The 14,583-nt window shown below is 37.1% G+C and overlaps 1 protein-coding gene and 1 pseudogene across 2 annotated transcripts in view; one reads left to right on the forward strand and one right to left on the reverse strand.

Annotated features, from left to right (window-relative positions):
* The window catches only part of DACH2 (dachshund family transcription factor 2), a 675,532-nt gene that overhangs the window by 634,188 nt on the left and 26,761 nt on the right, over nt 1–14,583 (forward strand). The gene's annotated exons all lie outside the window — the stretch shown is intronic.
* Nucleotides 7,344–7,972, reverse strand: LOC101137483 (COP9 signalosome complex subunit 8-like; annotated as a pseudogene).

Here is a 14,583-nt window from a genome sequence, read left to right on the forward strand (position 1 = left end):
TCAAGGGTCAGCTGTAGTATGTTGTTACTAAGGACATAAAACAATTTGGTAATTAACTCTCAGAGAGTAAGAACCTAGTTCACACTAAGCATAGAACACTACTTAAAGAAATGATCTCCAGGAATGCTAGAAGAATCATACAACACTTCTTTTCCACTTACAGAAACCCATTCATTTAGAATTTAGGGAATATTCATTTGATAAGCAGTGAATCAATACCTCAAATCCTCTTCTAATTACTGGCTTTCTGACCACTAGACATGTTTACAATATTGAACAATCCCACTTCAACCACATTCAACAGAATGAATGTTAACCTGTTGAGTGCTCTTTCCTTAAATTAAGAATCATGGGAAGTTTCTAGGAATTCAGTCTAGGAATCTATTTACCTTTAGGCTTTTGTGTTTTAAGCCTTAATATGTGCTCTCTAGGAAGCTCTGGCTTATTTCAAATGTTCATATGACTTTCTGTCATATGTAATTTAGAAAACAGATATTTATTGAATGTCTACTGTGTATAAAGCAAAATGATAGCCTCTGCAGAGGAAAAAGAATAAGTAGGTCATAGTCCCCACTCTCAAATAATTTAAGTCTAACTAGAGATTTAAGACGTTAACATGTGAAGTGTTTTTACTTTTAAGTTCAGGGGTACAAGTAAAGGTTTGTTACATAGATAAACTTGTGTTACGGGGGTTTGTTTTACAGATTATTTGATTACTGATAAAGCATATAAATAACATTTGAAGAACGTATTTTAGTAGATAGTATGAGATTCTATATGTGTGGTCAGAAACTTTACACTGCATAGGATTTCAAAGTGAAAAGTTTTTCTACTATGTCTTTGCTTTCTTCAAAAGTGTGGACATCTTTAAGAGGCAGGGAGGAATGATTCTTGTTTAGGCTTCAATATTTTGGCAGGCATGTTACATAATTTTAAAAAGAGGCAGCTAGATAACAGGTGGATGTTTTATATTTCCTTATTATAACTTTATTATTTTTGTAAAACAATTGGAAACTGACAGTAAAATTTATTGATATATAATATTTGTATATTTTGTGCAAGATATGTGGTATTTTGTCACAAGTGTAGAATGTGAAATGATCATGTCAGTGTATTTAGGATATTCATCACCTCTGGCATTTGCCATTTCTATGTGTTGGGAACATTTCAAGTGCTCTCTTCTAGCTATTTTGAAATATATAATATATTATTGTTAACTATAGTCATCCTATCCTGCTATCAAACATTAGAACTTATTCCTTCTATTTCATTATATGATTGTACCCATTAACTAACCTCTTCATCTCCTTCCCCCAACACACATACCTTTCCCAGCCTCTGATAACTATCATTCTACTGTCTACCACCATGAGATGTTTTTTAGCTCCCACATATGGGTGATAGCATATAATATTTGTCTTTCAGTAGCTAGCTTATTTCACTTAACATAAGGACCTCCTATTCCATCTATGTTGCTGCAAATGACAGGATTTCATTCTATTTTATGGCCAAGTAGTATTCTATTGTGTATATATACCACATTTTCTTTATCCATTCATCCCTTGATGGACACTTTGGTTTATTCCATATCTTTGCTATTGTGAATAATGCTACAAAACCATGAGAGTTCTGATATTCCTTTGATATACTGATTTCTTTACCTTTAGAAAAATATCCAGTAGTAGGATTCTTGGATCATATGGTAGTTCTATTTTTAGTTTTTCAAGAAATCTCCATTCTGTTTTTCATAGTGACTGTACTAATTTACATTCCTACCAACTTTGTATCAGTTCCCTTTTCTCCACATCTTCTCCAGCATCTGTTATTTTTTTTTCTTTTTAACAGTAGCCATTCTAAGATGACATCTCATTGTGGATTTAATTTGCATTTTCCTGATAATTAGTGATGTGGAGCCTTTTTTATCTACCCGTTGGCCATTTGTATGTCTTCTTTTGAGACATGTCTATTCATGTCCTTTGCCCACTGTATAATGGGATTATTAGGTTTTTGGTTTTTTGGGTTTTTTTTGCTATTGAGTTGTTTGAGTTCCTTGTATATTCTGAACATTAGACCCTTGTGGGATGAATGGTTTGTCAAATATTTTCTCCCATTCCATAGGTGTAGTGTGTCTTTATTCTGTGGATTGTTTGCTAGTACATTTTGAAGAAAGGTACCAGTTAATAAAATTGATTATTGAGAAACATATAAGAGAATACACTCTTTGGGATAAAGGAAGGATGTGGGAAGTGCCATTTTACTCTATCTTGAAGGGTAGGGAGAGAATACACACACATCACACACGGTTCCCATTTACAAACATAAATAAAATTTCTGAGGACTGACTAGAAGGCAAAGTGTAATAGCAAGAAAGATCATAAAAACAGAAACAAATATTTCCAAATTTCAATTCCAAAAATTCTGAATTTATCATTAAACTGTTTTTGCTTCTAATTTAAACTCTAATGTTCTCCACTTTGAAGGCTTTTTTTTTCTACTCTGGCTCATTCAAAACTTACACAAACACGTAAAGCACATTGAGCATGTAACATGTCATTTTTATTTGCCAAATTATAGTCATCAAATGATACCTTGTACAGAAAGAGTAAAATCTATGCTGAAGTGAAAATGTATTTCCTGGATTCATTTTGGAAAACACGGTAACATTGCAAGTTGGAAGTCTGATTATTCATTGTCATACTAGCACACAAAGTGCATTGTACTTAAATCTTTTTTAAATTTCAAAAGCAAGACATGTAAAAATCAAAGAAATTTAAAGAATGTGGGCTTTGGTATATAAGAAGACCTATTCTCACTCTTAAAATTATTTAAACAGGTGCTATGGGAATCCATTGCCTGTATAAGGCTTTTAAGATATTTACAACAAAACATTTCCCTGTGATTGAATTTTTCCAAGTACTAAAATACCATGGAGAAATATGTTTACCACCAGTTTTATGGCTCCCTACATGCATTTTCTATAAACCTTGTATCTGCTTGGACACAAACAGTATTGCAAAAAGACACCACGCCATTTGAACAGGGTATACAGCTTGGAGCGTATGCCACAGTACTAATGGGAATGTCAGTATTATTATGAGTAATACAGTTTTAAGACCATTCTTTTATTACAGGAGACCTAAGTAATTGTTCTTATTTTACATCTTAATTTTAGTAGGAGTATTTTATATCTGTGGAGATACTACCACTATTGTGTTACAGTTTTTGGCCTCAGTGCTGATATGGGATATAACATTTGTGAAGTCTAAGCACGGAAAAACATAATGGTAAAGTTTTCCTTTACAATATGTATTATTCCATTGAAAAGCAAATAAGAAATAATTACCTGGGACCTGAAAATGCAACCCCTATATGCTTCAAAGGTTTGGGTTGACAATGTTTAAAAAGCTACAAGGTATCAATAGTAGAATTCTGCTAACCAGTGAGTCAATTTTCTAGGCAAATGCGGTAAGAAAACACATGTATTAAGTATCCAGATGAGAAAGTATCTTCTGGAAACTTGTAGCAGTGGCAATAAAGCAATACACATCAGTGTTCAAACTTGAATAGCATATTGTATTGCTTTTCACCCTCATAATTTTTTAAAATATGCCAACTGTCAGAGACAGTGGTAGGTAAGGTTAGATGGTTACATGGATTATTAGTAAAGTCTCCTGAGAAATTGGGATGTTGACGGTGGTTGAGAATCATAGGCTGACTATGATGCACTTCACCATCTGTTAATATAGGTATTTTAACTGGAGATAAGATCAAATATCTTGTCATTAGCCAAGAAGAGGAAGTAATTTCAATGCCATGTTAAAAATACAGTATTTAGCCATTCACACTGGAAAAATGCCTAATGGGAAATGAATAATGGAGGAGAGGTGACAATGGACAGAAAGGCAGTGAGCAAAGTGATCTTCCCTAGTGACCAAATAGAATTAAGGAAGTTAAAATCTCTAAGTGAAGTGAGTAGATATAGCTGTTCAGGTGATGGAAGCATGTTCTTTTTTTTTTTTTTTTAAGACAGAATCTTCGCTCTGTCGCCCAGGCTGGAGTGCAGTGGCGCTATCTCTGCTCACTGCAAGCTCCGTCTCCTGGGTTCATGCCATTCTTCCGCCTCAGCCTCCAGAGTAACTGGGACTACAGGCACGTGCCACCACGCCCGGCCGATTTTTTGTATTTTTAGTAGAAACGGGGTTTCACCATGTTAGCCAGGATGGTGTCGATCTCCTGACCTCATGATCCACCTGCCTTGGTCTCCCAAAGTGCTGGGATTACAGGCGTTAGCCACCGCGCCCGGCCGCATGTTCCTTAAGGTTATCCAAAGCAAACATGAAGGCAGATTCAGAACAAATGCAGAAATGGCTAACATATGATACTGCGTATGGAATTTATTCCTTCCAGTGGGTTCTTGGTGTCGCTGACTTCAAGAATGAAGCCGTGGACCCTCGCAGTGAGTGTTACAGTTTGTAAAGATGGTGTGTCCAGAGTTTGTTCCTTCAGATGTTCAGATGTGTCTGGAGTTTCTTCCTTCTGGTGGGTTCATGGTCTCACTGACTTCAGGAGTGAAGCCGCAGACCTTCGCAGGGAGTGTTACAGCTCTTAAAGGTGGCACGTCTGGAGTTGTTTGTTCCTTCCGGTGGGTTCGTGGTCTCGCTGACTTCAGGAGTGAAGCCACAGACCTTTTCAGTGAGTGTTAGAGCTCATAAAGGTAGTGTGGACCCAAAGAGTGAGCAGCAGCAAGATTTATTGTGAAGAGCGAAAGAACAAAGCTTCCACAGTGTGGAGGGGGACCTGAACGGGTTGCAGCTGCTGGCTTGGGTAGCCAGCTTTTATTCCCTTATTTGGCCCTGCGCACATCCTGCTGATGGGTCCATTTTACAGATTGCTGATTGGTCCGTTTTTACAGAGTGCTGATTGGTACGTTTACAAACCTTTAGCTAGACACAGAGCGCTGACTGGTGCGTTTTACAGAGTGCTGATTGGTGCATTTACAAACCTTTAGCTAGACACAGAGCGCTGATTGGTGCATTTTTACAGAGTGCTGATTGGTGCATTTACAAACCTTTAGCTAGACACAGAGCGCTAGTTGGTGTGTTTACAATCCTTTAGCTAGACAGAAAAGTTCTCCAAGTCCCCACTCAACCCAGGAAGTCCAGCTGGCTTCACCTCTGAATACTAAACTGAAAATAACTTCATGGGACTCAAATGTTATCATGTTGATTTTTAAAGCACTTTATCCAAATAAATGACTCAAAAAATATACCAATTTCATAGAATTGGAATTTAGGGCAGAAATTTTGGGTGCTTTGTTTAAGTCTGATTACAAGATATTAGTATTGAAAGATCTTACATATTAATTTTCTCTTTACTTTCCTTTCTTCATGTTGCAGAATTTCTCTGGTTATTGAGTTCACAATATTTACACATTCATAAAAACAGAAAATGTGAAACATCTGCATTTAATACTAATCATTGAATTTTGTAGGGCTTCATGTGAAGTATATCTTAAAAATAGTGTTTCCCCTAAAGAAGTATCATTGGCTCTGAGTACAATAGTCACACCTTATTTGTAGGGGATATGTTCCAAAAGCTCTGGTAGATGCCTACAACAGTGAAGAGTACTGAACCCCATACATATTGTTTTTTTTTTTTCTATACATACATACCTGTGTTAAAGTTTAATTTATAAATAAGGCATAGTAATAAATTGACAACAATAACTGATGGAAATATAGAACAACTATACCAATATACTGTGTAAACGTTATGTGAATGTTGTCTCTCTTTCTCTCAAAACATTTTATTGTACTGTACTCCCCTGTTGTCTGATTGCCATTTACTAGGAGTAACAGAAATCTTTGAAAAATGAAATCGCAGATAAGGGGCAACTACTGTGTGTATAAGGATAGAATCCAATTGGGAAAGATAAGAGGAGAAAATGATAGTGACTAAAATGTCACTGGAAGTTGAGAACTGACTATGTTTCTCTTTACATTTCAAGCTTTGACAGATGTTAAATATGTTTAATAAATATTTATTTTACATACATAAGTATATATATAATATATATTTATATTTGCAGGCTACTAAAAGCATCACACTCCTACTGTCTGCATAAACCCAGCCTCAGCATAGACATAGTTTTATATTCAGTAAACACTTAAGATTCTTCTTTCAAACTAAAGCACTTATGATAGAAAAATGAGAAAAAAATTCTCAAGTACTAGGGCTATTAGCAAAAGTGAAACATGTCTGTAGTGTCTTCGCTTCAACATTTGCCATTCCATATGGATCTGTAAATATTTGTAACAATAGTAAGTAAAGGAATTTTAGCATTAATAAAATAAGGTCGAATTTGCCAGGAAAAATTAAGATAGATTTTTCATATTTTCTTTTTTTCATTTAAATATTTATTGAACAAAAGCAGAATAAATGAACTAAGGGCTGTTTTAACCTGTAGATATAAAACAGCAACTTCAAATATTCAGAAGGGTGTCACACAGAGAATGAAAGACTTGTTTAGTATTTCTGCAAAGGGCAGAACTTGACCCAAAGGATAAATACAAGCAATCAGTAGGCCATTGGATAGTTGTACAAAGTGTATCACATATCTTAATTGCTTCTTTCTCCATATAATGCGTTCCACACTTAACTTTTCCCATCTTATAAAAGGAAAAATACAACTTAATACTTCTCATGAACATCTTAAATAAGTCACATTTTCATGGCAAGCCCTCCACTGCCAGCAATAGATGTACTCATAGTATTGGAAAACATCTAAAGTTAACAAACTGGTTTAGTATAAAAATGGTTTATTTGTTCCTCAGACATATTTCTGCATTTTACATTAGTGGATCTCAGAAGTTGGGGAGAAAAGAGCGCATAGTCTCCAAAGAGGGCGAATCATAATCCCTAGCAATACAGATATTGCCCTCAAACTCCAAATGAATCATTACCACTATCCAACAATGGTACAGATGAGAGTGTGGTATGTGCTGGGGCATCTGCACAGACAAAAGACAGTTAACCACTGTTCTACAAGAAACAGGAAATCTTATTTCACAAGTCACTAAAAAACAAACTAACTGCTGTAGTAATGAGAGGCTCCATCCAGACTGTTAAATATTACAAAGTGAGAACTGTTTTAACAACTACTCAGCATAATGTTTAAGAACAAAATGTACATAAAACATTGTACTTTATATGTATATTTTATCACATAGTAAGAAATGCTGAGGTGCTTCATCTATGCAACAAATTGAAAATAAAAACTTTACATTTCTATATTTGTCAATATACAGGATTCTGAAGGTGGATCTTAAACTCAGGATGATAAATCAGTTATCAAGGAAAGCCACATAACCCGTCAGTCTGGATAACTGCTATTCACTGGGGATGGGTGAACTGGAATTGGCTCTGGCAAGGGAATAAACTTGTTAAGAGAAACATCCAGGGCCCTTGCAATTGGCTTTCTGGGCATAACCATTCTTATGGTTGGGTCAGCTTGCCATTCTTGTTTTAATATACCTTTCATAGCCTCTTCTACAGGACATCCAAAAAAGCCTTCAAAATCATCAATGATTATTGAGATATACACTTGAGAGGGCAGGGCAAAGGCTCATCTCCTTGTTGTATCTCTAAGTGCTTCCATAATTGACTGGAACATCTTAGGCTACTGGTAAGCATTGAGGGTTGTATACATCCCAAAGAAATCTCTCTGCCAGAATTTTTTTCCTACTGAGCAAATTCTCCCAAGTTCAGAATTTGCAGATTTTATAGCAGGTGGTATTCTTTCCCAAAGATATCTTGGATTATTCATGTCGTTATGGAGCAAATAAAAAGCTAGAAGCTGACCATACACTGGGGGTGCAGCAGTTCCTCCAAGAGCCTGGAACTCTTGGTTCTCGCACTGATCCAACAACTTTTTGAAACTGAAGGCACTTTCCTTCATCATTGCCACTGGCATCTTCCCAGCCTGTCTTGCGGCCACCCCTTCCCAACAGCCAGACCCCAAACTGTCCCCCTTTTCCTATATTCTTAGTAGAAAGTACACTTATCTTAAACTTGCAAGTCTGCATGGGAATAAATATACAACTTAAATTAAATTTGAGGGGAAAATGCGACTCGGTGGCTGGCAAGATGGCCGAATAGGAACAGCTCCTGTCTGCAGCTCCAAGGGAGATCAATGCAGAAGGCAGAGGATTTCTGCATTTCCAACTGAGGCACCTGGCTCATCTCATTCGGACTGGTTGGACAGTGGGTGCTGCCCATGGAGGGAGAGCTGAAGCAGGATGGGTCGTCGATTCAGACTACTCAGGTAGTTTGAAGACTTCAGGATCAAACTACTTTAGAGCTAATCTGAGAGAGTTCACTTACAGAATTACAAGTTTATTCTTTTGTCTGGTTATTAGGAAGACAAAATACAATGCTATAATACGTTTATTAATTCTTGACACATTAAGTAAATTCTTCACTCAGTTTACCAGAGTAAATTTTTTTAAAGAATTTATTGGGTAAATCCTGGAATCAATGTATATTCAGTGCACTTCTTTTTCTTGAACATTCCAGATCTAGAAGACTAGCATAGCTTCAGATGTAGCTCATCTTTTTGAGGGCTAACTATATGCTCAGTACCATGCTAAGTGTTTTGCATTTGAGTTTTTCCCTTTAAACTTCCCACAAGCACTCTGAGGTAGATCTTTGTATTCTACAAATAGGGTCACTGTGTAACATCCCAACACACAGAGACATTCAGTAATGTTTATTGTGCTATAAGAAGAAGGCAGACTCATCATAGGAAATAAGTTAAAATCAGAAAGGGATGTATCAGATGATTAACCTTTGTATAATCATTTACGTTCAACTGCATGATACATTTTTGAAAGATTTCTAATTATTTGAAAATTTTTTTGAAAATATTCCTCTTTGTCTACTAGTTATTAGAGAAAATCACCACCACACTCTTCAATGTATACCACTTTGATTTATGCCACAATACAATGCACAACTAGGAACTCAAAAGTGTTTCTGATAAAAGTCATTAAGTAAGGTGAGAATATTGAAATAGAAGAAAGTAAAGTTGAATCAGTCCCCACAAACTAGAAATGAAGATGGGGAAGAGGCAGCATTAAAACACAAAACAAAATGGCACATTCATGTGTTCTAGTGCTGGCATTTACACATCCTTGCCTCTTTGGATATATATTATGAATTATTTTATTATTATTTTTATCAGAAAAAGAGTGTCCATAAGATGGTATGAATTTTCATAGCAATAGACAGCATCTAAAACTAGGATTGTGCTTTTGGTAAAGGTTGTTAAATTAAGCATTACTAATAGATACAACTTCTTTGATAAAACTTAAGAAATTTTCAGGTGAGAAGCAACAGCTTTTTTTGTTTGTTTGTTTCTTTGTTTTTTGAGATGGAGTCTCACTCTCTTTCCCATCCTGGAGTGCTGTGGTGTGATATCGGCACATTGCAACCTTCGCCTTCTGGGTTCAAGCGATTCTCCTGCCTCAGCCTCCCGAGTAGCTGGGATTACAGGCACCTGCCACTGTGCCTGGCTAATTTTTGTATTTTTAGTAGAAATGGGGTTTCACCATGTTGGCCAGGCTGGTCTTGAACTCCTGACCTCAAGTGATCTGCCCACCTCAGCCTCCCAAAGTGCTGGGATTACAGGCATGAGCCACTGTGCCCGGCGCAACAGTTTTTATTATCTTAATGTCTATATTACACAGGACAAGAAAAAAATGTGAAAATTGCAGTGCTTTGCCTTGTTAATTAAATATATATTTTAATAAAATTCAGTTTTCTAAAATAAAAATATTAGGGTCATTTTGAGTTAGCTAAGTTTATAACAGTATTGAAATTGTGGTATCAAACTCATCTATTAGGAAAACCCTTAATTTTTTGTATAAAACACGTGATGGCTCAGTGCGTCAATTTTTTTTTTTAATTTTTTGAAGAGGTGGAGTCCCACTACATTGCCCAAGCTGGAGTGCAGTGGCTATTCGTAGGCATGATCATAGTGCGTTGCAGCCTCAAACTCCTGGGCTCAAGTGATCCTTCTACCTCAGCATCCTGAATAGCTGGAACTACGGATTCATGCCACTGTACCAAGCCCATTGCCTCCATATTTTAGCTAAGACTGAAATATCAGTATATATTCTCAGTGATTGTGGGTATGTGCACATACGCGCGTGTGCGTGAACAAGAAAAGGAGATGACTAATGAAAACAGAACTGTCTATCATTAGTACTGTGGTAACATGAAAATGTGAATATGCATAGATTACAAACAGGTATAATTGCACAGTTATTAGTGAGCATATTGATAAAAATGTCAAATCTGTGTAATTAAGGGCATGTTCCTCATGAAAGAGTTTATAGGAGGTGACAAACTGTGAATTCTGTGTTATACAGACTGTTTTCCCAAGTTTTCCGTGACAGTGTCATTCTGATTTTGAATTATCTTTAATTTTTAATCTTAATCCTCTAAAATATCTTCTTTATACCTTTCTTGGATACAAGTAAATTTATAATCCATAGAATTCATTCTTGGAAAAATATTTTCCTTTTATTTGTATAGGCTCATGTTTTTTACTATTTTGTTTCCTGAATCTATGTTACAAATTGGCCCATTATGCATGTTTTTCTGCAGTGTAAATTGATTTTCACAACCTCTATACCTAGAAAACCAACTGGTTGATATATGTCTTTAATTTTATTCGATTTCTTGAAGCTTTGGCAATACATCCTTAAAATTAGGTATCATTTTTGAAACGATGTTTTGAAATGTGAAAAATAACTAGTTAAAAAATATATTGTGATAGGAAGCAATATTAAAATCTTGTAAATGTAGCAAAAATTAACCTTTATATAGCCCAGTGGTTTTTTGAATTGTCATTCCCACATCAGCAACTTTAGCATCAATTGGGCACTTACTAGAAATTCGAATTGCCAGGCTCTACTCTATACCTACTGAGTAAGAAACTCTGGAAGCAAGGAATGTGTATTTAAAAGACTTTCAGTGCATTCTCATGCATGGTAAAGTTTGAGAACTATGCTCTAAAGTGCTGGATGAATAACCTGCTCCCTTCTACCTTCCATTGACTCTTTCTACTCAGTCAGGTAAGTTAACTAACCAAATATGAAAGCAGTGATTTTTAAATTTGGCACCTGAATTGCCAGGTCAGAACAGTAAATTTCCCTTCCTGATCTGTGCCAGATTAAGAAGACAAGTTTCTTTCTTGGTTGAAAAAAAAAAAAAAAGACTGGATGTCTCCTGGCAGGGAAGCAAAATGAGAAATCTGCTTTGCAGCCTCTTCAGCCAGCCAGATGCCTGAGCCCCCAGTAAGACTAAAAGCAAACCTATATTAGAATCCTGGGGAATATGGGCAACATGGCTGACTTGACACGTCAGGTTGAAAGCTGCCACTGAGGGACCGCGATGGCTGGCATACTCAGATTTCAGAGGGAAGGCACAAAGCCATTTTACAAATGAGCCGGAGTGACAAAACATTATCACCTGGAAGGGTCATCTAATTTATGGAAATGGGTGCCCTCCTCCTCCATCTATCCCAAACACATCTCTTTAAAACAGCAGCTTTCTTTCTACCTTACCCCATTCCCAATCCTGCCACTTGTTTGCCAATTTATGATGCAAACAGTTATAATGTTACTTGGCACTCATAAAATGTTATTTTTTTGTGCAGCCTTTTACACAGAGGTAGCCAGGCTGGTTTTCTGGAGAAGGGACTTGTACATGCCTTTGGTGCTTTTTGTGTTTGTATCAGAAGTTCTTGTTTTTCTTTGCAGATTTTAGATCAACTTCTAGTCTGTTTCTGGAACCTCAGCAGTTTTGTATTTCTAGGCTCTATAAAATATAGAGTTACTCCAAAAAAATCAGTCAGGTCTGCTTTATCTCTGATATAATAATAGATCATCTCAGAGATTTTGGGAAACTATGTGTGTGGGAGAGAAAGGTTTATGCTTTAAATATTTTTGCTCAGAGGACTATGCTATGTAGACAAGTTCAATAAATTTACACTGGACATTCTGTGACAACTATACAAGCTATTTTTCGAAATTGTAAAATTTCAGTTTGTCACAATATTTGTAGATTATAGTAATCATTTATTTTATTGGAGAGACTAAGAGTTGACCAGAAACTCTTTACCTCCATCCCCTTTCTTCCTTCATTCTACCACATATTTGTAAATAAATAAATACATAAATTATATATTCATGTACAATCTTGTCTTTTTGAATAAAAAAGAAATAGTGGAATCAATATGATGATTCGAAATCTTACAGGGCTTTAAGGTTACTAGTCTACATATCAAATATCATTGCATATGTTATAGATAGACACATGATGGTGACTATTCTAGATACTGAGGAGACAACAGTGAGCAAATAAAAATCAGAAAAAAGTCACTACCCTCAAAAAGATTCAATTGTACTGGAATAAAATATTTAATAAAATAAATAATTATATTATATTGTATATTAAATGGTGCTTACTTTTACAGAACAAAATAAATTGTCTCAATGAGGTAGAAATAGGGGTGCAGGTTGCAGTGTTAAATGGGATGGTCAGTATAGGTTTCACAAAGAAGATACCATTTGAGCAAATCATACAGGTGGCAATCTCAAATGAAATGCATAAACACTCTAAAACACGCCTTGTAAAGCATTTTGTTAGTTCTAAATTTTTATTTGACTTTTTTTCTTATTAAGCTTATTACATTCTCTACAGTTTGAATATCCCTTATCTGGAATGCTTCAGACCAGACATGTTTCCATTATTGGTCCATTCTTGCATTGCTATAACGAAACACCAGAAACTGAGTAATTTATAAAGCAAAGAGGTTTAATTGGATAATGGTTCTTCAGGCTGTACAGGAAATATGATACTGGCATCTGCTCAGCTTCTGAAGTGGCCTCAGGAAACTTTCAATCATGGCAGAAGGCAAAGGAGAAGCAAGCCTGTCTTGGCACACATGTTTAAATAACCAGATCTCGTGAGAACTGACTCACTCACTATCATGAGAACCGCACCAGGAGATGGTGCTAGACCGTCTATGAGAACTTTCCCCCAGTGATCCAATCACCTCCCACCAGGCTGCATCTCCAACACTGGGGATGACAATTTGACAGGAAATGTAGGTAAGGACACAGATCCAAACCATATCATTCTGCCCTGACCCCTCCCAAATCACATGCCCTTCTCACATTTCAAAATAAAATCATGCCTTCCCAACAGTACCCCAAAGTCTTAACTAATTCCATCATTAACTCAAAAGTCTGCAGTCCAAAGTCTTATCTGAGACAAGGCTAGTCCCTTCTGCCTATGACCCTGTAAAACAAAAACAAGTTAGTTACTTCCAAAAAAACAATGAGGGTATAGGCATTGGATAAATACTCCCATTCTGAAAGGATGAAATTGTCCAGAAGAAATGGGCTACAGGCCCCATGCAAGTCCGAAACCTAGCAGCGCAGTCATTAAATCTTAAAGCTGCAAAAGAGTATCCTTTGACTTCATGTCTCACATCCAGGGCATACTAGTACAATAGGCTCCCAAGGCCTTGGGCAGATCTGCCCCTGTGGCTTTGCAGGGTTCAACGTCCACGGTTACTCTCAAGGGCTAGTGTTGATTGCCTGTGGCTTTTCTAGGTTCATAGTGCAGGCTGTTGGTGAATCCATAAGTCTGGGTTCTGGAGGATGGTGGCCCCCTGTCACAGCTCCACTACTAGGCAGTGCCCCAATGGGGACTCTGTGTGGGGGCTCCAACTCCATATTTCCCTTCTGCTCTGCACTTGTAGAGGTTCTCCATGAGGGCTCCACCCCTGCCACAGGCTTCTGCCTGGGGAACCAGGCTTTTCCACACATTCTCTAAAATTTAGGCACAGGCTCCCAAGCCTCAGCTCTTGCACTCTGTGCTCCTGTAGGCTTAACACCACATGAAAGCGGCCAAGGCTTATGGCTTTTTCCTCTAAAGTATCAGTCCTGGGTCCCTTTTAGCCATGGCTGAAGGTGGAGTGCCTGGGATGCAGGGAGCAGTGTTCTGAGGCTACACAGGGCTGTGTGGCCCTAGGCCTGGCCCACGAAATCATGTTTTCCCTCCTAGGCCTCAAGGCCTGTGATGGAAGGGGCTGCCAGGAAGGTCCCTGAAATGCCTTTGAGGCATTTTCCCTATTGTCTTGGCTATTAACATTTAGCTCCTCTTTAATTATGCAAATTTCTTCAGCCCACTTGTATTCCTCACCAGAAAATGGGCTTTTTTTTTTTTTCCTACACATGACCAGGCTGCAAATTTTCCAAACTTTTATGCCCTGCTCCCCTTTTAAACATAAGTTCCAGTATCAGGTCATTTGTTTGCTCACACATAAAAGCATACACTGTTACAAGCAGCCAGGCTACATCTTGAACACTTTGCTTTTTAGAAATTTCTTCTGGCAAATACCCTAAATCCTCACTCTCAAGTTCAAAGTTCCACAGATCCCTAGAGCAGGCACACAATGCAGCAAGGCTCTTTGCTAAAGCATAGCAGAAGTGACCTTTCCTCCAGTTT

This window comes from Gorilla gorilla, chromosome X (assembly GCF_029281585.2).
Source record: "Gorilla gorilla gorilla isolate KB3781 chromosome X, NHGRI_mGorGor1-v2.1_pri, whole genome shotgun sequence".
NCBI classification, from domain to species: Eukaryota; Metazoa; Chordata; class Mammalia; order Primates; family Hominidae; genus Gorilla; species Gorilla gorilla.